This window comes from Streptopelia decaocto, assembly GCF_964273445.1.
Source record: "Streptopelia decaocto genome assembly, chromosome: 2".
Lineage (NCBI taxonomy): Eukaryota > Metazoa > Chordata > Aves > Columbiformes > Columbidae > Streptopelia > Streptopelia decaocto.
In genome coordinates, this window is record NC_138655.1 from 44402448 (window position 1) to 44429532 (window position 27085).

The 27085-nt window shown below is 41.6% G+C and overlaps 1 protein-coding gene and 1 long non-coding RNA gene across 6 annotated transcripts in view; both read right to left on the bottom strand.

Moving 5' to 3' along the window:
• SPIDR (scaffold protein involved in DNA repair) overlaps positions 1–27085 on the bottom strand; it is a 212271-nt gene that overhangs the window by 88995 nt on the left and 96191 nt on the right. The gene's annotated exons all lie outside the window — the stretch shown is intronic.
• LOC309435727 lies at positions 966–10134 on the bottom strand. The gene is made up of 3 exons (XR_014183221.1): positions 9933–10134; positions 2922–3110; positions 966–1062 (listed from the first exon to the last, which is right to left on the bottom strand). It is a non-coding gene; the product is annotated as an uncharacterized lncRNA (long non-coding RNA).

Genomic DNA, 27085 nt, shown 5'->3' on the forward strand with positions numbered 1-27085 from the left:
CTTAAATCTGAGCACATATGTAAACAGAAAGAGGTAATATAAACAAAGCATCAGTCTTTCCAAATACAACCTTAGAAGTCTTGTTTACCCAAGTAATTGGAGCCAAGAAAGAAAATAGTTGCTTACCAAAATAGCAATTTATTTGTATATCTAAAATAAAATACAGCAGTTGCACTAGGTTTACGGTAAGAATGTTTGCTGCTCACTTCAGCTACAGCATACCCATAAATTTAAACCTTTAAAATATATTATGTCATATGGATGGGTAGAGTGGCACCGTCTGCAGGGACACGTGAAGTATTACATTAGACACTAAGATATCAGCAAATAACTGGAGATGTTCTAAGCCTAAAACATTTATCAGACATTTAAGGCTGAGATTTGTCTAGCAAACCTTATGAACCAGTCTCCTTGTCTCTCTTTACAGTTGATGAACAGAAACAAACAGCTTCAGAATGAGATTCGTTGGATGTCCTTAAGAGGGGATACGCTCCAGAACTGGCCATGTCCTTCTCACTGTTTCCCACATAAGGATGAGGGGCCCACGCTGGCACAGCCATACCACAGTTGCCCTCAGCGGCACGCTGCCCGCTGTGCTGCCCAGGCAGGGCCAGCACGGCACAGGGGCAATCGCTCACCTGGCAAGTTCCCTTGCCAAAGCGGGAGAGGTGAGTTCTGCAGAGGTGAGTTCTGCACAGGTTCTCACAGCATCAGCTGCTCTCAGCATCGCAAGCTCCAGCAGCACATCACAGGCAGCTTCACTGGGTTATGAAAAATCATAACGAAACCTTGCTGCAGACTGCTCTCTGCTTCCTGTAGTTAAATTTACTTCTTTTCCAAGATGGTACATTGTTCCAATACTGGCACAGGTTGCCCAGAGAGGCAGCAGATGTCCCATCCCTGGAAGCATTCCAGGCCAGGCTGGACGGGGCTCTGAGCAACCTGATCTGGTTGAAGATGTCCCTGGTCACTGCAGGTGGTTTTGACTAGATGAGCTTTGAAGGTCCCACATCTCTGTCTCCTTGATGCTGGAAAGAGAAAGGTCTTTTCATCCACATACTTCTGTGGATAGAGAGATACAGCTAAGAGAAGAGATCTCCATTCCTATTTCTGCTTTCTTTTACTTTTCAACCCTGAGAACGCTGCAGTAGACTTTCAAGAAAATTGAACTAAATCACTCACAGGTTTTTTCATGTCCCTGAAAGCCAAATCAGATGTCACGCATCAAGGAAAACACCCACTGAGAAACTAGCATGGTATCACACTGAAGAATTACAGTTCATGTTCTCCTACCTATCTCCGAACTGTGGAAGCATAACTGACAAACGGTTGCACAAACAGGAATAACATTAGTGCTTAGCACAGCCCCACACTGAAAATGCGCAAGTGACTCTGAAGAAGTGAACAGCACAGCAGATATAGCGTGGTTATAGTCATGACCACATAGCCAAGAACCGTAATATATCCACAAGCATGTGGTGTGCTGTAACCAGGTCCATCTCTCCCAGACCCAGCTGAAGAGGACACCTGCCCTTCACTGATTAGTTTTCTACTAGTTTAGTGATCTGAATCACAAGCACTCACACCTTGCAAGAGGATGTGATGCTGCAAGCATCTGCAATGGCTAAACTTTGCTGAACAGACGCCAAAATCCCTCACTGTCTACAATAAAAATACGTAACTAACAACCACAAAGGATATTAAAATAAACAGATAAAGGTCAGATAAAGCAGAAAATAAGGTAGTGCACACATTAATATCTCAATGATGCTATTATAAGGTTAACTGGTTATGCTGGCAAGATTTGGTGCCTAAAAAATAAAACCAAAATAATTTATTTTCCCTTTATAAACAAATCGTAAATCAGCCACAAAATTACTGCTTTAAAGAACAAAATTAATATAATGCAATAAAGTATAAGGCTTTGAGGCATAGCTATCCCTCGAGATTTTTATAGTAGTACGGGTAAGGGTGCTTTGCCTTAAGGCCCCCAGTTCCACTGCTGCACTACCTTTTTTACAACCACGGGAAGTCAAATAGAGGGGTTGCATCAGAGTTTAGCTGCTCCAATACAAAAAAGAAACCCAGATTTTTAACACAGATAAGCCCCATGACGGCTGATGGCAAATAAAAGAGTGCCTGGTTTATTATATTTTGGCCCTCATTTCATTACCTAGAATAGGGTCTTTCCTTGCCTGCTTTCAGGAATGCTACTGAATACCATGCACTAGACATTTCTTTACTTTTTCGTCTGATAAAAATCAGAAGTTGAGGATTTGCATTATGACTGTTTCTGCAATTTATCTTCATTTTTGATCCTACTTTACTTGTGTGACTGAAACTGAAAGTCGTGAAGAAAATAAGAGCTGCCTGTTTCGCCTAGGTGTTGGCTCCAGATTCTGACTGTTCAACAGAAAGGTGGCCGATTCCTGAACTGAGGGGGAAATATTTATGTTCACGCCACTACAACACAGTAAAGAAGAAACACAATTGGCAATACTTGTTCAGACAATCTTATTTTTGAAATTGCAGCTTCCACAGAAATAAACGTTCATAAAGGTACGCAGCCACAAACCAAAGCACAGTCCTTTTCCCATGGCCTGCCTGCACTCTTGGCAATGTTTGCTCTTGACCCACTCAACTTAGCGAGGAGATAAGTCACAAAGACAGGGTTAAATCTAAGTCTTCAGCCAGATACCTCAAAGGGAAAGTTACTGTGAGTACAACGTAAGTCATATTTTAGTATTTGAGGGACGAGAGTATTTTAACTCCACCTTTATCAACCTATTACCTCTGCTACATATTATTCACACAGCAAGTCTTAATCTCCCAGACACTCTGCCAACTCCTTCCTCCCCACTGAAACCAACCACACAAATCTAAAACGCCTATTTCCAACAAAAGTCTACTGAAACACTCACTAGAGATATCGCTTGCCAAATGTGAAGTCCCACATTTCACTAATTACACAGGTGTATGGCTTCATAAGCCTGTAACAATTGGCGTGTCTCGGCAACATCAATCCTTCCCTTCCCAGCCTTCAAGAGAAACGCCTTCGTCAGCTCATCGCTTTGGTGATTGTTTGTAGACATACGTGGGTGTATCGGCCTCTATCAGACAAAGAAAGCACAGAAGGAAACTGAGGTGAAGTTAAATTAAAACAAGGACTTTCACATTTAGGACTGAAAACACTTATTAGTTCCAACAATTTCACTTAACTTACTCTAACAGAAAATGCTCTGGTGCAGCTCAGGAACTGTATTTCCCAAGTGCAATAATCTTGTATTGCAGGCATTCATTTTTCAACTCTGTTTTAAGAAGGTAATGGACAATTTAACTCTAAAATCTTGTATCTCATGCTATTAAACAATACTTTTTTTTTCTCACGGGTGTCACTGCTCTATTGTAGCTGATGTGTCACAGCAAATCATGAAACAAGAGGTTGTTTTATGCTAGTCCTGCAGATTTTAAAAGGACAATAATGATTAGAGGACAACCATGATTAGTGGAAATTCAAAACAGAAAGGAGACCATTTGTGACTTCTCTGAACCTCTGCTAAACATACAGATTCGCTGAATCAATTGAACATTTTTCTAAGCATGCCGCTTCAGTCCTCGGGACAAGAAAGAGCTATTGGCCTGACAACTGGAACCCCAGCATGGGTAGCTCTGTGTTTTAAGAGCGCAGGATGTCCCCCCTACTGAAAAAGGTGTTTTAAAAATTAAAACTGTTAACTGCATTAATCTCTAAAAATGCAGGTGGTAAGCCAACTGAAAGCAATACCCAGTTCTTTAATAGTATCCTTTCCTTGAAGAATTTAGAGTATTGCACGAAAATTAAAGAGCTCACACAACAGTTTTGATAAACAAGAGTCTTGTAACTCCTGACTTAGTTCAACTATTTCCCCCTTTAATTCATGAAATGAGAAATGAAGGTAGAGAGGATGGTAGCTTGTCTATAGCAACACAGCAAAGGAAGCTTTGGCTTCACAATACACTCACCCTGTAGTGCACCTCCAACCCCCCATTTAGGCTGACGCGTTTGTGGGCTGTGCTGCGAACCAGATCAAGAACTCATCCAACTTGAAAAACAAAGTAAACAAAAAACCTCGCCCTCAAAAAAAGAAAGAGAACAAGAAAATCTTATAGCCGGAGCAGTCCCTCTGGTCAGACCCAGGTCCTGGCAGAGCCCCATCACCCCCATGCCGGCAGAAGCGAGGCTGTGCCATTGTGCAGGGGCTGGAACAGTCGTCAGAGGCACAACAACCGAGGGAAGGGTGCACCACGGGCCTCGGGTGTCAGAGCGCCAGTGAAACCCTCTAACGCATCCTGTGCTTCACGCTCTTTACTGCCTTAAAAAAACCCCACACCAATGAATATATACAAAACCCAACTTCCAAAAGAGACGTGCTCTTCAACACTTATACCCATTGTGACTTGTTCCTTTGCAGTTGTGGTAGACAACCAGGAACTGCCATGTGTGCGATAGCTGCTTCCATCTTTGTTCTTCTCATGTAACCTAGGCCCTGTCAAAACTGAAGTGCCAAGCAGTCCCCATCCCAAGCTAGCAGAAGTGACAGAAGGGAACACAAACACTACAAATGCAATCTAAGTATTTTTCTCAAACTGTTCCCTAATCTCATGTCAGTGTAAGCCATTCACAATTTATCCAGAGTTAATTTCAGTCTTCTTACAGAAAGGCTTTACACTCTCTCTTCTTTAAAATAGAGCTCGTTATAAGGAAGCTCGTCATTACACCCAAGGCAAGGCTCCAAACCTTTCAGCAACTCATTTCAAGTGCCTTGTGGCTGAGAGAAAAACTGTAGATGCTTATTCTATGGTAAAATGTGAGTCATCATGGCAAGAGCTCAATGGCAACTTAGCAGATCATGTTCAGAGTCTTAGGTTAAAAAAAAAAAAAAAAGGCAACAGAAACCTTTGTCACAGAACTGGTGGCATCATTTCCGATATCAGTGTTTTGACATCAGCCTGGCAGAGACATGTAAGGAAAGCCCTGCTGTTTGCTCTCATTATCACAGAACACATATTGCAGGTAGCCAGCTCAGAATTAGCCAGTTACAGACCTGTGAGATATAATAAAGTCTCAATCATAATATGGAGTATAGACAACAAAGCCAGAGAAAGAAAGAAGAAAAATAATGCACACCAAACCCCAAAAGAATAAAGTAGGTGAAACATTCAACTGCTAAGGAGTTACAAAAGTGTATGGGGATGGTGCTGTCCAGAGAAACACTTCTCAATTCCGCTTCCACATGAGAGGCAGGAAACACCACCTACAAAAAAAATCTAGAAATCAAGATGCCAAATTTCAAACAGTAAAATATTACAAAATTGAAACTGACAGGACCTGTACAGAAATGGTTCTGCTCATAACTGAGATGCTCCTTTAAATTACCTACATAATAGAGTGCACACAGTATGTTACCTCAATGTCTCTTTTGTTTTACTCTTTTGTTTTAAAGAGCTTTTCACCTTAATTTGTGAAAGCAGAAAAAAAAAACAAATGCAAGGAGACCAAGACGGGAAGTTACCTTTTAGGTTTTTTTCCTTGTTAAGTTTTTATGACTGTTTTACCCAGAATTACCACTAGTACAGCTCTGCCAATGGCAGAAATAGAAGCAAAATGCGTGTTAGGGTTTTTAAACATTATTTTTTTTTAATAAAAGCTGAATACTTTCCTTTCTTTATCCTTTACCACTTCTAATGTAAAGAGAGCTGAACTACCAATTAATGGTAAATCCTAAGTTGTCCAAGTGGAGACAACACCTCCTTTCCTTACGGAATATCAGAAACAGTTAGAAATCGGTGTGGACTGACCGGGTGTACTATTTGGATCACAAGGAGATCAAAGCAGCTGAAGCTCTTCATATCAACTAAAACCTGAGCTTTGTGGGGGATACTCATCTTCGTCACACACATCTTTGAGACAGCAAATTGCCTTCATCTGACTGTCACAAAAAACTGTCAGGGTTTATCTGCTCAATAATCTCCCTTTTTATTTAACACAAGGAATTAAGAAGTAATTACATTATGTTTACACACTTATAAATGATGGGTTGCCTTTTGTTAAGAGTACTGGATCCCTTAATCCCTCCTTAATCTAATCAAACAAGTTGACAACAAATAAAGCACAAAGGGATGTGGCAGACCAAGGGAGAAGTTGCAAGGAAAACAGAGCAAGCTTCAGACTGCTCCTCAGACCATGGAGGGCAGGCAAAAGGCAATGAACCAGTCAACTCCACTGGAAACAGGGGACTAAAGTGTCAAAGTTGCAATAGCATAACTTCCATTGTTGTCATTAAGTTGATATATAGTGCTCACATGTATTTCCACTAAGATAATTACCCCGCATACAGGTATGGTCATCTATCCTTCTAAGCTTTCACTCAAAGGTTTAACTCATCCATTCATGATAACACGATGCCTCCAGCTCCAGTATCAAGCAGTGAGTTGCCTACAAAATACCTGGATTTAAAAAAACACCTGATTTTTTAAAGGTCTGAGAGCACATAGTTATCATTGGAATTGATCTTAAACCTCTAGTACAGTGCTTGGTGTCCTTTTGGAGCCAAGTGTTCAATAAATGCTGAAAAAACTCCAAAATGTTTGAGCCAGGGGAAAAAAAAAAACAACCTCCCTCGATAGTATGAGAAAAAAAAAGACAGAACAGTGAAATTGTTCAAGTAGCTTCATATTGCAAATGTTTCAGCTTGGGCTGTTGGCAGTTCATTACACAAATCTGTACATCAGCATCTCAGCAGAAGGACTTACTAAATGTAAAGACTATTTAAGCCTTGGAGAAAAGACATAAGAACAGATTTTTCTCAAGCTGCCTTTGAGATGAAGGGGACCATGGGACTGCATACCTCACAAGCAAAATTGCATGCCTCTGTTACAGATTCCAAGATTTCAAGGGCGAGGAGGAAAGCGCTGTGTCGCAAGAGGGATTTCTGCTCTGGAAAGGAAGAGCCCGGCTTCCCAAAACCCTCCGCCAGAAGCGTCAGGACTGGGCAAACCCCCACCTCTCTCTGAGCAAGGGCTCTTGAGACTGCTGAGGTTGGCACGTATTAGCCTCGTATTAGGGCTTGGTAAAGCTGGTACGGATTGCAATTTCTTTTTTTCCCCTCAGCAGAAAGTACATTTGCCCGGGCCAAAACCACGTACAGCCAAAGCCAGCTTTGACGACTGCTGTTTCTGAGCTTTTCTACTTAAAACCAAGCTGAGAATATACTTCCAAGTTTTATTCCTTCAGACAAAACTCCTGAGAGAGCAGACCAAGCTAAAATGCAACACTCAGTAAAGGAGAAAGGTTCATCTTTACTTGAAACGGGGTCAATGACAATGGTTTAAAGCTCATTTCGCTGTCATCCAGACACCAACTTTGAATTTCTTCATTTGAAAGAAAGATGTTAAGGAAGGGAGCTCCTTTCACAGTAACACTGAAAAATCCAGCAAGAGCAAAAATTGCCAGGCTGGTAGCAGGCAACAGGAACTTCAATCATAGGACAGATAAGTATTCACTTTTAAATGTTTAAATGAAAAATTAATATAAACACGGTCTCAGTGTTATAAGCCTTAGATCACACAAGATTCCCAGAAATGTCATGATGTTTTTGCTTTAATGGTAACCATAAAATGAACAAAAATTCCAAGATTCCGTGATAAGCCTATGCAGACTCTTTTTAAAGTATATTTTACTATTTTGTGATAAAGATTTTCTCTCTAAGTCTTGATCTTTGCGATACACTTTTATTTCTACCTAAACTCAGATACAGTTTCCCAAACACATGATAAAAATTCACTTTCCAATAACCAGAAACAAAACCCACCTGTTGAAATACAACCTCCTAAATCACTTATTTAAAAGTGTTTGGCCACAAAGAAGAACAAGCGGTGATTGAACTCTTCTTTACTCAGTTGTTACAAAGTGGAGAAATTTATAATTTCTTAACTGAAATTTTAACACTTTGGCAGAAAGCAAGCATTTTTTTGTGTGCAAAAGGAACACACTGCTTCTAAATTGAGAAATGGTGGTGAAAATTATTTACAGTCTCCATTTTACCTAGACTCTAGTAACTAGAGTGCTGAGTCATAAATTAAACTGGTGCTCTGACCTTTAAGGAACAACTAAGACCATAAGAAACATGTCTCATATTTTCAGTTGAGTCCAACCCAAGAGAAGCCCCACAGCTCTTTGAAAAGTCTCAGGAGATGCAGTTTCTTGAACTGTGTATAAAATTGGCATTCAAAGTAACTAAAAACATACGAAGAAGAGAACAGGTTTAATTTACTCTGAATTGTCACTCTTCCCTTCCTTATACTCCAACGAAGAAAAGAACTGATACTGAAAACTAACTATGCCTATGAGAACGACCAAAACCATACAAAGTAACCTAGGAGTAGGGTAGACCAGACAGTCATAGTTATGTGCAGCCATGCAAGACCTGGAATTTATTTTTTTTTTTGGGAAACTAGGGAGATTTCTTACCCAGAAACAATCATTTTAGTGATGTATGTCCACTGAAGGTATTGTTGGCCATAAAAAATCATGAGGACAGAAAAGTTAAGAACTACCTCTCTTCACCAGACTTGCATATCGAAGCTTTTTCCCACTGTGTGTCATATTGCTGGTTTTCTCCAGGTCCGTCTTCCCTCAGCCCAAACAAAACTACCCTCTTCCTCCAGATGTCCCTCAAACCCACTATAGACTTTCTAAGATCTGAGTGCAAAAATTAGTGCTATATCTCTATGGAGGCTCAATATACTGGTATAGAGACCTGTGTTCATGCAGGCCTTTCAACCTCTTATTTGTCCACATGAACTTGCACTTATTTGCCTTTACCAGTTCAGTTACCAACACTGTATTTCACTATACAGCCACAATTATATCACTATAAGTATGCTTATTATCCTAATGCAATTTATTCTTAAACAGGGTGCACTACAAGCTACAGTCTTCATAAGTCTGCTATACTACTAAACAACATACTTTATAACAAGGCCTTCTTTCTTGGCTTGTTAGATGGTAAACCATGTTAAGAGGTTACTACTCCACTTGCATGTAACCCAGTTGTAACAGGTTAAAGTCAACTTCCAGTCAAAAGCAAATGCAGAAAAGAAGATATAAATGTTTTCTTGAAATCCTTTCAGAATCCAGAAAAACTTCTTACTGTAGACAAAAGCTTAAGGCTAGATGGTTCAGCTGAGCATATCTAAGGCCTGGTTCATCCTAAAAAAGGGAGGGAGGGCCCAGACCTGCTCCCCACTGTCTGTGAACTGGTTCAGTTCAGCAACCCAGGAAAATACTGGTGCAGAGATGATAAACAGAAACTGTTCCCCGAAGGGTGTGATGTGTGCTGGAGACAGCACAGGTGAAATGGCAGGAGCACACACCCCATCTTGGAGCAGCAGTCATGGCTCTTTTCTCAGGAATGGAGTAAACAGCACTGTAAACCAACCCAATTTCAAAGACAAAAAAAGTGTCCAAGCAGATGTCACAGCGCAAGATGACCATCAATGTAGCTCATTTTAGGTGCTTCTCCTTGCCCTTTCCTCCTAGCTACCTCATCAGCTAGACCATAAGACTCCCAGGGATACAGACCTTTAAGACAGAAATGACAGCAAGTACCAAACACTTCAAGTATTAAGAGCAAGAACAGGAACACAACAATAAAACTCAAATACTGTCCCAGCTCTCTGTCTTACTAAATAAAAAACATGTTATTAATGTTCTGTAATTAAGTCATAAAGCACTTTCACTCTTGCTTGTGAGCAAGAAATTTCAGTCTTGGATCTCTGCAGCTGGGAATGCCTCTCAATGGCTTGAGCAAGTTCCCCAAAAGGCTTCACTACTGTATCACGTGTTGAACCATGTCCTGGTCCCAGCGCAGTATGTAAATGAACTCACTCACCTCCTTGGGTTTTCCCCTTTCTTTTCCCTGGTCTTCAAAGAGGATATCGAGCTCACAGGGAATAGCAGGCAGGAGTTTGCTCTGTACTTTCACAGTGGGAAAGAAGCCAAAGTACAGACACAATGACCGAATTCAGCTTTTTCAGGCAAACACAGCAGAACGGCACACATCCTCCTCCGGGAAGAACACTTTCCACTGCCACTTTAACAGGAAACCTCGCTCAAAACCAAGGGTGGGCTATCCCCTCATACACTTTGCATGCCTGGCTATTAAATCTGTTCTCCCACAAGAAAGGCTTTCCCCTCAGAGAAGCTTCAAAAATTGCTTAAGAGCTATCTGTGTTGGTTTGTTAGGGTGACTTCATGCGGTGATATTCTGTATATTGCATTGTGGTCTTAAATATTTGGCTTTTACATTGAAGTTTTGGTAACAACACAGTTAATGGTACATACTCAGAAAATAACAGGAAAAGAAAATAAATGCAGCATTAGCCAGTAAAACATATATTATACATGGAAATGTCTTGAAGTTCAGAGTGTATTTATTTTCTGCTTTAAACTGTATCCCATTGGAACAGACTACACTTGCTAACTTCCAATTTTATTTATGTCCCACTTAGCCTTTCCTAATTACTCTTTCTTTAGCTGCTTACAACACAAATTACTTGGTCTGAGCTGAAGTTTTCCTGTTTCCTCTCAAATCCAAAGTGAAATTCTCTGGCTAGTCAGCAGTAAATAAATTTAGATGTGTTCTATATTCTCACATTCCATATGAACAAATACATCCTAAGGACGAGTCTGTACCCGCCTCTAGAGAGAAAAAGCACAAGATTCAGACAGAGCTCATAAAGAAGCAGCCAGAAGCATCTTTAAGTCTCTCTCAGTGTGTTGCTGCTCTTGGGAACTACAGCAGCCTCTCATGTGGCTCATCCAAACTCCCTAAGAAAAGGGGAATTTCCCCTCCCAGCCCCTCTCTGGCCTTCCCTCAGTGACCAGTGTTTCACTAACATTAATGTTATTTACTTACAACCAAATGAAACTGAGAAGCACCATTATTTTCATTTTTTTACGCCAAATCAGGGCTCGCAACAGATAAATTGCTGAAGGTTTTATGGGAAGTCTGTGGCACAAACCAAACGAAATCAGGAATGTAAAGAGCATTTTGAATACAAAATCTGCTTTTCCTCAGCTAGTAGTCTTTGATTATGTTCCTTCCTTATATTACAAGACATTCGAGTGTGTGTCAGGCCAAGAGCCAGCAGAGACAGGGACAAGACTGTGACCACATGACTGGCACACGTCCAGGTGTGTGTCACGGACTACCATGACACGGTGGTAGCATACGAGGTCACGGCATATGATCCTCCTCTGTCCCTGAACAAACTGTGAACCCGGGAGGGCTGTGGCAGAGTTGAGGTTACACACACTGTCTTAAATTTAGGTTTGCCCGAAGAGAGAAACTCTGACCCTGTGCTGTCACAGTTCGGTATCTGGGCTAGCTGCCATCTTCTTTCGTGACCCCAAAGTCAGATTAACAGGATCTTAAAAATGTTTACATGTATTTGCTAGACCACAGAATTGTCCATTTGCAATGTTATATTGCTAAGAAATTTGAGGTTATCGCCCAAAATCTTTGTTCCAGGCCACTAACTCTTTCCTACCAATTCAGAGAGGTTACAGAAAAGGCGCATTGATTCAGATAGCAATTATTTCCATGCAGGTTAAAACAAACAAAAAAAACACCCCAAAATAAGTGTGTTTAAGACAAAAGGGACATTCTTCCTCACAGAAACTAGCAGTCTCTGGTTGAAAAATAACAAACTTGCATTTTATTACTCTTCCTCAAAACAGGGAGAGGGAAAGAGGCAATGGTGAACAGGGAGATAATAAATCAAGATAGTATTTGCCAATGTTTATATTCTGAAACAAGAGGAAATAAAAATACAAGAAGATATATTGCATGACTAAGATAGGAAGTAACTTCCTACATAGCAGAATTACTGGAACCACATCCCAGCCATAAAAGACATGGATACAAACAGAGATTATTTCAAATGAGGTTACTAGCGTTTCACTGTTAGGGAAACTGGGGAAGCTAAGAAGGAAGGGAAACTAAAAACATTGTTTGTTTTGAAGATACTACATTTTGATCAGTTTGAGAGAAGGCTGTCAAAAGAGGAAAATGTTATATCCTGATAAAAATTGACTCCATGAATACCCCCTTACAGATAAGCAGGTTCTGATCATGTTTGGTTTTATATGAGGCAAAATTTAATTTGCTGCTCAAATTGCCCTAGTTTGAAGTCACTTCTATAAAAACAAATATGACACAATGAAAAACTGCTAAAAGATTCACTGAGCTACGGAATGTCCTTCCTGCTCACCCTGGCTCACTTTTCACTTCGAAACGTAAAAGGAATGTCACGCATTTCTAAACTATGTCTGGGAGCGAAGCCTCAAGTATCATGAATAAAAACACTCAAGCTCTTCACTATATCAATAAAAATGCTACGTGACTTGTATTCAAGCACAAGCTCAGATGCTTCCAAATACAGACAGTGCCCATCACATGGAGGAAGAACATTAATTACTGTATTTGAGGTCTCTCCTGGGAACTGCACCCCTCCTCACTGAGCAGAACAAAGTCTCTGGCATACCAGAAATTGCCAAGACTTTCTGTTTCTCTGTCCTCAAGGCAATGCATATTCTCTACACAAAGAGGAAAACAGGAAAAGGAAAAATTCATAAAGCAACCATCCGTTCCGTATGCTACACCACTTGTTCTCTCAGCCCAGTTTTTATTACCCAAGCTTACTGCAACGCTGTCTCCAAGGCAATTATATATCGATGCACATTTTGCCAGCTTAGTGTTTCACTTGTATACAATAAATGTTTCTAAAAACTTGCTACTTGCATGTTGGCTATTTGCAGCTTCTGTTCGGAAGAGCAAGCTGTAGCAGTGTGCTAAAAGATGCCCAAACCTGACTGGGTCTGATTGACGCACTGCTCTGGCCTCCTTATACTTCACGGCTCTGATTTGGCTCCATAGAGGAACAAGGTAAAAGTCCACATGAACCTGCTTACTTCGGCTGGATGGAAACCTCAGTAACCTGAGCTGGATGCTGGCGAGATCAAGAGTCTGCAATAGCTGTGGTGTGTCCACTTTATTCTATCTAGGTGATACCTCTCTCCTATCACTTCACCAAAATTAAGCCTGAAAGAGCCAGGAATTCTTTATTTACATTAACAGGGTAAAGGACCACCATCTTACATTCCTTAGCTAACAGAGAAGTTTCTGCTAAGTGTCCATGTCACAGTCAGCTCTGAATTTGTTCCTTTATAAAAAGTTACAGTATGTAAGACTGGTTTCCCCACTTATCATTCCAAGTATCTGTTTGCTGTGTCATCAAACACATGGTATGGCACAGGTTGTCAGAGATTTCCAGGGTAGCCATGGGAATGAAAATTGACCTCTTTCAAGTTAATACATACTAGCTACAAGGGAACAAGGCTAGTATTTTAGCACAGTTTTAGAGCCTCCAGAAGAGAAAGGAGTTGGACAAGGTCCAGAACTTTGTCAGCTGCAATGATGGCTTCACAGCCACCATTACCAGACTGAGCAACGCTCAGGTATTTAAAAGCTGAACATCCTTTTTTTTTTTTCTTTTCTTCTTAATGTTAAAAAAACAGCTCATTGTCTGGGTTTTATCTGTTTACAACTGTGCATCTGTGTGTATGTATGACAATAGGAATTCTCCGAGCAAGCCAAACTGGGAAAGATGGATTGGTCTGATGTCTGGTCATCCATGGGTGTGACCCCGCCAGTCCTGCAGTTCAGATCAGTGCTGTGTTTTTGAAACCAATCTCTCAGTCTTCCCTGTGCTTAGGTTTGGCTTGTGGAACAGCCTTCTGAGCTCAAAAAAGGGATTCTTTTCTTATGAAACTAAAAACCTGAAGATGTGCTCCAACTGCTAAAGGGCATTTGGTCCACCGTGACCAGCGTACAGCCCACCTTGAGTAAAACCCCACAGTGTGTATAGCAGGACCACATCTCCCACACCAACTCTAACTCCACAGAGCTGCTCCTACTACACCACATTACCTGCTAGTACAGACATGTCTGTGTCAAAACCATGTTCCTGTTCCTTGGCAAGTTTGCCTTCTGTATACACGATCCCACCTGCATCCTTTGACAGTTTCATTATCTCAGAAGGATGTATTACTGTGGGAAGCCAGAAATGCAGAAAGACAGACATTTTCCCAGCTATACAGCAGCACAGATGTTGTGAAACGGAGGCTGGAATAAATGACATAGGAAGGAAATCACCAAACTATGACGTTGATGGTACCCAGCAGTTCTAGGCACACAGATAATCAGATTTTGGTACGCACTGAAGCTGCAGAATCCACAAGGCTCTCGATGTGAATATGTGTTAGTAATGAAGCCCTCACCAGGCCACAAAATCAGTGATGTTGGCACAAGTCTCTTCAACAGCTGCAGATGCATTCATTTTTTTGATACGTTGATTACTGGAGCCACAACATATGGGAACCCTGAAGCAGACTGACATCACGTTTGACTCACCTTGGAAGAGGCAAACCTTGACTTAGTTTAAGTTTTAAATGATAGCTTGTGACCCAGCTTCTGATTTTGCTTACACCATGGGCTCATTATGGTAATGAAAATAAAATAAGAGAAAACAATTAAAACTCAAAGAGAAGACCACTGCTTCAAACTGCTTATAAGCATCAGTCTACATTCTTGAAATTTATCGTTCATGTATCCAGACGTACACATACATACGTCTGCTATTCTTTAAAATTTCTTACAAAGCTTTCCTCTAATCTTTACTAAAACAACTTGGCTTAATTGCGCTACTCAGGATACTCAAATTCTGACTATTAGTTTTTAAATGTCTTATTCTCTACCACTGTAATCTCATCTTTACACAGAAATCAATGTATGATCCACCCTATGCAGCAAACAGTAAAGTAATATGCAGTTCAGCTCTTGAACTGCGTTGTTCTGAACACCAACAGATACTACTATGGCCATAGCAAGAGACAATTAACGATAATGCTATCACATAAGTGTTGATAATGATAAAGCAGCTGACTACTCAAGGTTTACCATTAACCTGGTTTTCTCGCTCTTTTGGGCATCCAGTATAATCACAAAGAAATAGGCTGTCATGATGACCCTAACTGAAGATACAGGAACAGTGTGTGAAATTCCTCAAGATCAAAAGCAGAAATTATTTAAGACAACGACACAATAAGTAGTGTGACAGCTGAAGCATAGAGATGCATCGCTGAGATTTCACACAGCCACCAAAGCTGTAGTGCAGCTAACGGCAAAACATACCAAATAGTGGAGAGATCAGAAAGCTATGCAAGAACAGGTAGCACGAGGAGACCACGATATCTGAGAAGGCATGAGCTTCCACTGCCTCAAGCTGAAAGCTCTTTGCAGGGCATGTCAGCATTAAAGACAGGAACCAGCCCGTGAAGTATGATATTACTAGAAAGGACTCCTGGATTCGACTAGGGCAGATTCAATTACAAAAAGCTGACCGTAAAATGAGTAGATGTTCTTACTACACTGACACATGTTGTACCAACATGTTCCCTGGAAAGCTGCAAAACATTAATGCATAATTAAAAAAAAAAAAAAAAAGTCTGGGGACAGAATCTTTGGTAAAAGGTACATTCTGTGCCTCATCCAAACTGGAAAGGGGTCAAGTCACAGCGGATTGTAGCAGGGGTTATCCAGAGTCAGGCAATCCAGTTGAGGCATGTTCACCCAGGTCAGATGACACATCTATCTAAAGGAGGCACAAGCAAGGTTGTTAGTTCATGGCTCTTCGCCTGAATTTACTGACAGGTGGCTAGAAATAATGTAAGGCTTATATTATTTTTCCCAGTATAGTGGTGGGTGCCAGGACACAACCAAAGAAAAGATGCTTATGCGACTCTTAAAAGAGATTATGCAGCTGCTATAAAATCTTGGAGTGAACTGGCAGATAAGGGTAGGAGATGGGTAGCTGGCAAGGTTAGTCAGTAGCAAAAGTGGATTTGACTGGGAAATTTTGTGATACATAGACAGCCTACGGGTGATTTGTGTCTGCAAAAATGACCAACAGCTCACATGCAAGGACTGCATTTCCATTAAAATGACTAAGACTGAGACTTTTTCACTGTGGTGAGCTAATAAATGAGCTCATTGCACATCATAGAAACAGCCTTGTACCATGTTCCTGTAATGCCTGCATGGAAGTATCGTTTTTGTGTTGTCGGATGAGGATCTGATGAACACATACCATTGCTCAGTCCCAGGGCAAAAACTGAGGAGAGCAGCCAAACACAATCCACCTACAAGAGGGAAATTTACTTCCTCAGGGAAGCTGCACATCAGTTATTCTCAAGCCAGGCGCTGTAGGGTTACTGTACGAGGTTTTGGTTTCGTTCTCTGGGGGGTTTGTGTGTGCAAAATGTGCTGGTTTATGCAATAGGTTCAAAAATTATTGGCATTGTGGTTAGAAGTAGGCTGCAGACCATTCACTTACATAGTTCACTAGTAAGATGTAAAAAAGGGCTCCAAACTATTCCATACACAGAGGTGCAGAGCTGTGAGTGAAGAATAGCTGCTATCAAATTTTAGAAATTAGAAGTAAGTGTAAAAGAGTTTTTACAAATTTGTATTCCATTTAGGATACTCTGTGGGACAGTGCATATATTGGAGATCATCCCAAAGTACTCAGTGCTTGTTCAAGAGAGAAATAATATGCATACACAAGAATATTTTCAAAAAAATGTACTAAATGTAAAAAAAAAAAAAAAAAAGATAACTTTGTCCCTACAATCTAATAACCAAAATTATATTTTGAGAGGTGATACAGCTCAAAATGACTCCTCCCTCACTCTAGTTTCTAACTAACATTAGCAGAGAACAGTAAAGGGCATTTTCTGCTCTCAGAAAGAAAATGCACAGCCAATTACTTGTGAAGTGACTGCTAAAACCAAGGGAGGATGAAACCCAAGCACCAAGCTTCTACAACAATCTCGTAACAGCAGCAATCAAATACCTGGCTACATTTCAGCTCCAACAATTGGGAGTTGCAGTCCCACCTCAGCAGAAGTGAGAAATACATGCAAGTAGGTGCCAACTGAGTTTCGGTCTCAAATACTTCAGTATCTCCTGGTCTGAAGGACATTTTGAACTGCAGTGGTGGTAAAAGAGTTCCTGCAGGAACTCCTTAAGGCTCCTTTACAACAACCCATTTAACGGGGAAACAGAGAAGTGTTTGTATTTCAGCAAAACAACCTGTTTTCCAAGTTCTAAAAATAGAAAAGAAAAAAAAATATTAATAGTGTCTGTCATTTTGAAACCACTCACGAGCATTTCATCCTAAGCAACACAGCCTCCCCCCTTGCTAAAAATAAAACAGTACATTACAGCAACTTTGTGTTGTTTTTTTTTTCTTTCCCTGGCTTCAGCCAAGGACTTGAAAACCTCCCCTCAGCCCAGCCGGGCCGTAAGCTGTGAGTCAGCACTTCTCAGCATTTCTGGAAATTCCTCAGCAGAGCATCCACCCTGTAGCAGGAAGCTGCCTCCCCGCTTCAGCCCGTACCAGGAAACAGGCGGCGGTCATGGGCCTCACCTGGGCTCCAGACACAGCTCAGCAAAACTTTGCCCAAACTACCAAACGCTCCCCACTCCTGCCAGCTTCCTGCACCCCCCTCCCCAGAATACACTGCCCGGGGAATAAGCTCAGTTTACACCTCAACTGGCAGACAAATGGTACTTCATGCAGTGTTGATGAATAGGAACATGTAAGATTAATAATAATTTAAAAATTGTGTTGGATGAGGATGCTGGCAAGTGCCTGTGGTGCAATTTAAATCATATTCGCTCTCCTACCCTGAATCCAGAGGCGGCTCTGCTCCACCAGTCCTGGGCAGGATCTGTCCCCTGCCTGAGGAAGTAGAATTCTTAAAAACCAGAGCCATGCCCCACCAGGTAAAAAAGGGGCTCTCCAGTGGGGTACAGAGAAAGATGACGAAGAGACAATGGGTTTAGGGCATCCCCATGTCTATCAGTTGAAGGGAGACATGACTGCAGCTCCCTCTCTCCTTCCAGCAGAGCCTGGCGATGGGAGAAGGATGCACATGTGCCTGGGAGACACCCCAAACCTGCCTGCTCTATACAGGCTGTGGTCTTGCCAGGTCTCTTGACCCCTCTGGGGCACAAACCAGAAGTCCCCATGGAGGCTCTGGGTGCTCAGTGCTCCCAAGGGTGTACAACCACCAAGGTGGAGACACTGCTCTTGAAACCGAGGTGTAACATGCACTCGGGTCTGTCTTTGGACAAGTACTGCCTGCGAACACAGTTCCTACACTCCCCACCTCAGATCGAGCATCTGCTCTTAACTTATTTGAAGTAATTTTGACAGGGACAATAAAGAGAATTAAGTGAATAGGAAGTACTTTGTTAACAAAGAAAGAGAAAGAGTTTGCTTTCACATACGTTTCTATTTTCCCAGAAAAATCTTGTTGTTTTTTTTTTTAATTAACATTTGTATAAAGGAAGCTGCTTTAAGTCGGGTACAAAAAAAAAAAAAAAAAAAAAAGATGTTTTTCTCAACTGTTTTTAAATACAGAGCAATGAGATTAAAGTGCGGCAGATAGCCAAATACCTCAGCCATCACAGTCATTAACAGATGCATTCAACATTCGTGCAGCCTTCGAATGCGGAACATCTGGTTTCAATTCCCAATCTGGCTTTTAATAAAAGTGCCTCCCCCACAATACTTTTATTATAAAGTGTTCTTTTCCTCCTCGCGCGCTCCCTGCACACCCACCCCCTTTTTTTTTTTCTTTTTCTTTTTGGAAGCGTCTGTTCCTTCCTTCTTGCTGGAAGCCACCTGACCACTGCCAGGAAGAGGAATGCAAAACATTCCCAGGAGCAGCTCCTGACGTCAGGGCGGCAGCATTCCTCCTCCTCCTCCTCCTCCTCCCTCTTCCCCGGCCCGCCCGGCCCGGGCAGCCCCGGCCTGGGCCCAGCGGCGGGACCGAGTCACCCCCAGCTCCTCGCCGCTACACTCTGAGGCGGCAATGGCACCCACTGAGTTCTCCGTCCTGCAGAAAAAAAACCAAACTCGCGTTTATTTAAGAGATTGCGTATCATTCCGGGTGTTTACTTGCTTTCCCCACACAAATACTGAGCTTAAATAGACCTAGGACGGGGCGATGGTGCCCCAGCCGAGAGTCCTGACGTGAGCTCAAGCCACCCCACGTACCCCTTCTCCTTGCCCTTAAATAGTTTATCTGCTTCGGATAAACCTCAGGTCTCTGGTAGGTTTAAATCAGCTGCCTTTTATGATTCTTTCATTTTAGGTCTTATTTCTCCACATGAAGGCACGGTGCAGAGGGGTGCCAAGGAAAACAGTGACGCGCTCCCGCGGGGTGGTTTGTTTTTTTCACTTTTTAAGACATTCCCAAGAGACCATGACGCGATAGGGATACCGGTACAGGAGGCCTTCATCCATCAAACACGGCTCTGGAACACGGATCTTCTCCGTTTTTTCACCTGTCATACAATATCTACCTTCAAACGCATGACAAAATGAGACGGGGTGGGATTTCAACTCAGCACATCCCTCATTTATCACAATACATGAACAATAAACGGCATTATTTTATTCTGCTCTTAAATCAACTGTTATAATAGCTGAAGTTACATAATAGAGATTCTAGGTTAAGTTGCAGTCAGGGAGTTTAATCCTTTTAATACATTTAGTCCAGTTAGTCTGGTGTGTTTGGGACATAATTTTTTAAAAGTCTACAACATGTCCTGCCTGAAAAAAAAAATATATCCCCACACATTTTAATAAACAACTGTAGCAAAGACAAGGAAGTGTAAAAAGGAGCTGTTACCAGATCATGGAACTCTCCTTCAGCTCCACCACACCAAGGGAGTGGGAAGGTAGGTTAGGAAATGTGGAAAAAATATGGAAAAACCTTCGTTTCTAAAGGACATGAAGAAAGAGCTCTTCAAGAAACACTTTTCAATTTCATGTGTCTCTAATCATATAACAAAGAGTTAAAATATGTGATTTCATCACTCCAAAACCGACAAAACCCTCATGTGTGGATGTTAGTTTAATCATTATTTCCCAGGGAATGCAAAGGAAGCCAAAACTCATCCTGAATAGCTATGGAGTATGACTGGTGGTAGTAAAGAGTTCGCGTATATCATTCTCCCACCAAATATTTACATAATAAATACAAATTTCTCAGTGTTGACTGACCACAACAAAAAAATAAAGTTCTGGAAACACTAAGCAGCCAGACAGTTGTATCACTTTCAATATGAATCGTAATTAATCAGCTAGATGCTGTCAGGGTCATTCTATCTGTTCAGCTGTGGTTCTGCACATCAGGACCCAGATGGCTCCAAAACATGCAGGTGGTCTGTCAGTCCCAGTTCCCCAGCTTCTCACTCCATTTGTGGCAATTTAAGAAATAAAAAAAGTTTGGGTTTTCTCCTAATGTAGGAACTTGTTCCTAAAAGGTCAAATAAATATGTCTACCCTCTGATGAACCTCATGCTAACTATGACTTTTGGAAGAAAACCTGCTCTCTGGAGAACCCCATGGTAAGTAAACACATTGCTTTCCTGGTAAGAAGCCTGCAAGTGTTGGTTACACCAGCTGGCCACATCTGACCAGCCAGAAAACCCCAAACCACCTTTTTGCCCTCTTATGCAGAGGCCACAAATATTCACATGATGCAGCATATAAACAAATTGGTATTGTCAGAAAATGTGACAACACGACAACTCATTAATTTTATTTTATAAAACTAAATGGGCACCTGGAAAAGCACTAAGGCAGCTTCCTGCAGCCACTGGCTCCTGAAAAAAAAAACCAGCTGATCTGTGCTTTTACATATACATGTATAAATTTAACTGAAGTTCCCTGATGTCAACAAACAGCCACCAGTACACCTGATTATTAAATACAGTTACCATTTTTCATGTTTTGCCACAAAATGAGAGAAAAGGAAAGTGCAAGAAGTTTCTATCACTGAAAATCAGCAGGAGGAAATAAACAAAAACATTCTATTACCTAAATAAAATAGTGATTCAGTAGAACTGGTTGATTTTCTAAGCTAAAAGGCAAAGAAAGTGAAATATGTCCTCGGTAACTTCTAAAATCAAGCTCAAGCTAAGATGGCCTGCAGCCATTGAAGAATACTACGAGTACTACACACTTTATAGTTCCTGACATTTCTTCTCCATTTTCTACTTTTTGTCTTATACTATATGCAGAGATAGATATACACAGTGGGTTTTTTCAGCTATATATTAGGGATTTAAAAGCTCTCCCTTTTTCCTTCAGATTTTTTATTTTTTAAACAAACTTCATCTTATCAAAATGTAAATACGTGCAAATCATAGAATAATTTAGGTTGGAAGAGATGCTCAGGATCATTGAGTCTAACCATAACCTAAAACTGTCAATAAACCATGTCCATGAGAACCTTTTAAACATCTCCAGGGATGGTGACTCCACCACTTCCCTGGGCAGCCTGTTCCAATGCCTGACAACCCTTTCTGTGAAGAAGTTTTTCCTAATATCCAATCTGAACTTGAGGCCATTTCCTCTTGTCCTATCACTTGCTACTAGGCAGAAGAGACCAGCCCCCTCCATGCTACAACCTCCTTTCAGGTAGTTGTAGACAGCGATAAGGTCTCCTCTCAGCCTCCTTTTCTCCAGGCTGAACAGCCCCAGCCCCCTCAGCTGCTCCTCATCAGACTTATAATCATACCAGGTCACTTCCGAAAATCAGACTCTAGAATTTCTGAAAGATGAATATTTTAAAATGTTTGACTATTTAATCCCTAGTATTGAAGTCAGGATGGGCACAACATACACAAGCGATGAGAGCTGGGGTGTGTTCTCAGCTTCCCAGAAGCTTAAATTCATTCTCCTCTCCTGTGTTTTAGCTGCTTATTCATTCCATTATTCTTTTATCACCAGAAATAACACTGGGGTGCCAAAAGCATGAATGAAGTCACAGTGAGAACTCCCTTCTGTGCATGGTACACAGAATTAAGCTTCAGATGTGTTTGAGGAGGCCGCCTCAAGAACCTGTGACTCACGGGCCTTGTTCCACGCACACACTGCCATGCTGTCAGGGCCAACTTTCTCCTGGCAAAACCTGGCAAGTGATTTGATCTCCATCTGCCAGAGACAGATGAAGGGGACACTAGATTGGAAATTCAGCCTCAGAAAACTGATCATATTTTCATGAAAAAAATATTATTTTTCACCAAAAGAGTAACACAGAGTCATGAGTTGTACAGATTTGCTACCGACTGGCAAGCTGACAGCAGGTTACTTGACTTATAGAGGGAGAAGTCTCTTTGTTTTCTGGCACTTATAGAAAAGGGATTAATTCATGAGTAACAAGGTTTAGAAGACAATGAGTGCAGAGAACGAGACCAGAAAATTGAATAATACCCAGAAATCAGAGAGAAAAAGACATTGACTCTCTTCTGTTTACACATCTGTTTGAGTGGATAAGTAGTTTTCACCAACACTAAAATTTCAATTGCCAACAGTGTGCTCTGTAACACTTCAAATACTTCTAACTGCAAAGGACCAGAAGCAGGGAAAAAGTGTCTTAATTTCATAGATTTCCTTTTACATCTGGTAAACGAAACAGCACAGATGCCAGCTGCTAACAATACATAGGGCTAGGAGCAGAGACCCTGATAACCAAAACTCCTGCTGGGGTTTTGGAAGGCCGGTACCAGGAGAAGGTGACAATTTCTTCCCACTACACAAACACTGGTTTGAAGTCTGTCCTTAGTTTTTGCAAGTATGCTCCCTCCTTTTGCCCCCAGTTTTTCTTTCCGTATGTCACTGTTTCCTGCTGCTGGCTGGACGTGGTGGTGGAATGACAGCAGCGGGTTTGCTGACTCAGATCTAAGAGACCACGATCATCAGACTTTGCAGCAGCATTCCACATTTTGGTGCCCCAGAAAATTAAAATACTCATCTGAACCCAACTTCCTGAGGGTGAACTTCCCCCAGCATTAAGGCACTTCGAGGGCCTATAACGGGCTTGAGCGAAAGCCCGTCAATGTGTAGGAGACAGCATGCCAACTGCGCTCAGAGCAATAACAACCTGCAGAACCTCCGCTCAGTACACCTGGGTAAATTACCGGGTTAATTGCCTTGGTATTCATATTTATGTTCAAAAAAAGGACACGCAGATCTGAGGTCAAATCATTAAGCTGTTCCATTAAAAACTTTGGGCAAATGGACTTTAGAAAACTTCTTTTGTAATGTAAAATGGAAGCATTTGTACAGAAATTTTGGGAGTTAATGGGATGTTAGGTTTATAGATATAATTATGTTGTTACTAAGCTGTTTACTGTTTCAGGCTTCTAATAGCTATGAGGGCTTGTTAACAATACTCTGAAATCACAGGGAAGTCTCTTCTTTCCCTTTGGTTTGGAAAGAGAAAATAAAAAATTTAAATGTGCTTATTTCCATGTTTTATATTTGCACGTAGCAACTATTTCCTTTAATGTGAAAATTTTATGATCGCAAAGTTTTCACCTCAATTTGCTTAGCTTTACTACTTAGACAGGCATATTATTATTATCACAACAGTATGAGACTGCATTACTTAGCAGTGTTTAAAGAAAGAAAAGTCCCAAGATTAAGTGTTTCTTCATATGCACTTTATTCTTAAAGCAATAAGAAGACCAATACTGCAATTACTACAAAAATAAGTAATTACAAAAATTACAGTAGTAGTAACCCACCATATCTTCAGTTGTTTCCTCTTTGGAGTTTGACATTATTCTCTTTCTGCTTACCATAAAGTACATCAAGAATATGTATTTTTTGCCCCATTTGACCTCATAAGTGGATGAAATCCATTAAATCTCATCTGAGAGGCTTGGTAAGGAACACACAGTGAGAGGCGAACCCAGTAATTAAATATGTCAAAAGGTTTCATGATAATTTAAAATCAGTGATGATTTTCACAGCAGAATCCAGAGACGAGAGTCAAAAGGAAAGGAATGGGATAACACAAACCAAGAACTTGTGTGCTTTCCCTCAAGGGTGGAGAATTAGCATAAATAAAATGTTAAAAATCACAAGACACAAGAAGTCTTAGGATCATTTGAGTAGTTAAAAAGATTCAAGGACTTAGTTGAAATGGGAAGGAGAGGGAAAGGGAGAGGGAGAGGGAGAGGGAGAGGGAGAGGGAGAGGGAGAGGGAGAGGGAGAGGGAGAGGGAGAGGGAGAGGGAGAGGGAGAGGGAGAGGGAGAGGGAGAAGAGAAAATAATCTCCACCAAACCCAGGAACAGGTCTGTTAGGCTTTCAGCAGGTTAAAAGCCTGTCACAGCTCTTAAAACTCATGGCAAGCAGAAAAGTTATCAGTTTTTCTCCTGGCAAAGTCACTTCAAAGTTTGTAAACATCTTGGGGGAGGGGGACAGAAAATTACAGTGGGTTTCAGAAACATTTACAAGTGTTTTGCAGAAATGAAACTTCAGTTAGGGACGGGAGTTTCGCTCTGTGGGTGGAGGGTGGTTGGTCAGTACAAGGTCAATGACAGCCAGTGTGGAGAAGCCTTTAAAAGCATTAAAATAAATGGCACACGGCCTTCTACAGCGTTATGGAGGAGAAACTGTGTAAACAGTGTGGTGACTGTCTCATGCACATCCCTACAATCAGAACAGATAATGTACCGGGTTATTAAAAGCTGTGCAAAAGTCACTGGCGCACAAACCTAAACAAAACCCTCTTCTGCAGACTCTTTCTTCACGGACGTGAAACTTTGACGCCAGAACAAGTTCTGGACAAATAAACGCCGAGGCTATCTCGGAGAAGATCAGTCGCCCAGGACCAGTTTTACCTGGGCTTTTGCTGACAACATTGCCACCTTCCGCAGCCGGCGGGAAGGGCAGGGCAGGGCAGGGCCGCGGGGCTGTCGGCGGCGGGGGCGCCCGGCCCGGCCCGGGGAACCGGCCCCCCCGGGACTCCCGCAGCCCCACTGGCCCGGGGGATCGCTGTGGAAACGCTGTTTTCCCGCCGCTGCGCTGCGTAAGGCGATTGCTGTTTGCAGGGCTTTCTCAAAGAGAAACGAAGCTGCTGAGGGGCCTGGAGCACAAGTCTGATAAGGAGCGGATGAGGGAACTGGGGCTGTTTAGCTTGGAGAAAAGGAGGCTGAGGGGAGACCTTATCACTGTCTGCAACTACCTGAAAGGAGGGTGTAGCATGGAGGGGGTTGGTCTCTTCTCCCAAGTAGCAAGTGATAGGATGAGAGGAAATGGCCTCAAGTTGCACCAGGGGAGGTTTAGATTGGATATTAGGAAAAATTCCTTCACAGAAGGGGTTGTCAGGCATTGGAACAGGCTGCCCAGGGAAGTAGTGGAGTCACCATCCCTGGAGGTGTTTAAAAGGTATTTAGACGAGGTTCTTAGGAACATGGTTTAGTGCTAGAGTTAGGTTAGGTTATGGCTGGACTCGGTGATCCTGAGGGTCTCTTTCAACTGAAATGATTCTATGACTCACAGCACTACCTGAAGCGCTCCCGTCCTGCACGGTTCAGCCCCAGCCTGTGCCTGGCTCCAGGTGGGTTCAGCTGCGTCTTTGGTGCCACCGCAAGACCACGCTGCAAACCGTACTGCTCAGCAACCCTGACTTAACAGATTTTATTTTCAAAGCAAATTATTTAACTGCTTCCGTGTATAGCGCAGTCCCAAGCACAACAGGTCTGGTACAAGCAGCGCAGCAGACGAAGGGAAATATAATAAGGGAAAACATTCTTCATGATATAGTAAAATAAGGAGTGCATCACCAGTATGACTGCTCATGTCACTTCCAAAATAGCTTAGGAAGCTGAGGAAAGCCAAAGCAGAAGGTAAGCGGAGGAGAGTACATCTCTCTTGATGCCCAGACTTGAGGATCTCTCATTTCAGATTATGATCTTGCCCAGTTTCGGTCAAGAGCAATAACAAGCCATGCGTGCTACTCTGGCTTCTACATTTTCATCAGGTAGGATTCGCACATGTCAATATATTAATTTTATTTAAGTTTTAATATCTGATGAAGTTATACAGTAAGGCTGGATTTTGCCTTGCTTGCTTACAGGGAGTATTTTCCTCTGAATTGTCCACAATACATGTGTAGCTAATAAGGCATTAATAAAAGTTAATAAAGCATTATAATAGCAGTTAAATAAACAAACTACAACTAATAATAAATTTAATGTATGAATTAATAAATTTAGTCCACATTCTGGATGGAAAATGGCTCTACCTAGACATAGCCAAAGTACATCAGCACAGCTGATAGGATAGGAAATCAATTTTCAAGAAAAGATTCAAAAAAATCAACACCGCAACCAAGTAATACCTGCACTGAGAAAATGGGTGTTGAAAATTAATCTAAATAGACAGAGAAGGGCTTTACATGTAAGATTACACATATTTCCAAAGCTCGGACCTCTTCACAAAGGCAATCTTCAACGTGTAGAGTTTGCCTGAGAACAAGGTTCGTGATCGCAGGTAAGGATCCTGACCAATTAACAGCTGGAAGACACAGGAAGGTAATACTTTTATATTTGTTCTAATCTAAAAAATAAATCTATATAAAAGTGTGGTTTGGTGGTGGCGTTTGTTTTTCTTTTTCCCTTAAAAGGTGTAATTTATATTTAGGTTGTGGAAATAATTTCCCCCTCTGTTTTCTCCTCTAAGCTGAGCTGGTGCTAAGGGCAGTTTCAGGGTAACAAGTAAACTTAATGGGATTCCATTCCTTCCTGAACAGCAGTCCTCAAAAATCAGGAAATTGCAGCCGTATCTGAAGAGACCAGGAACCAAAGGCAATTCTCAAGGCTTAGGTGGCCTGTTCTAGAAGTTGATAATGTGGTATGTTGATGTTTGTTTTTAAAATAGGTTTAGTTTTGAGTATAGCTAGCAAATGGCTCCCTTCTATACAGCAGGATTGGAAAGTAAACTCCCAGAGTTGAATATCACCCAGCAAAATGAAACAATCACCTCATGCCCAGCTTCTCAAACTGCAAGCCAAGAGTGTCTGGCAAAGGAGGCTGCAAAAAGACAAAG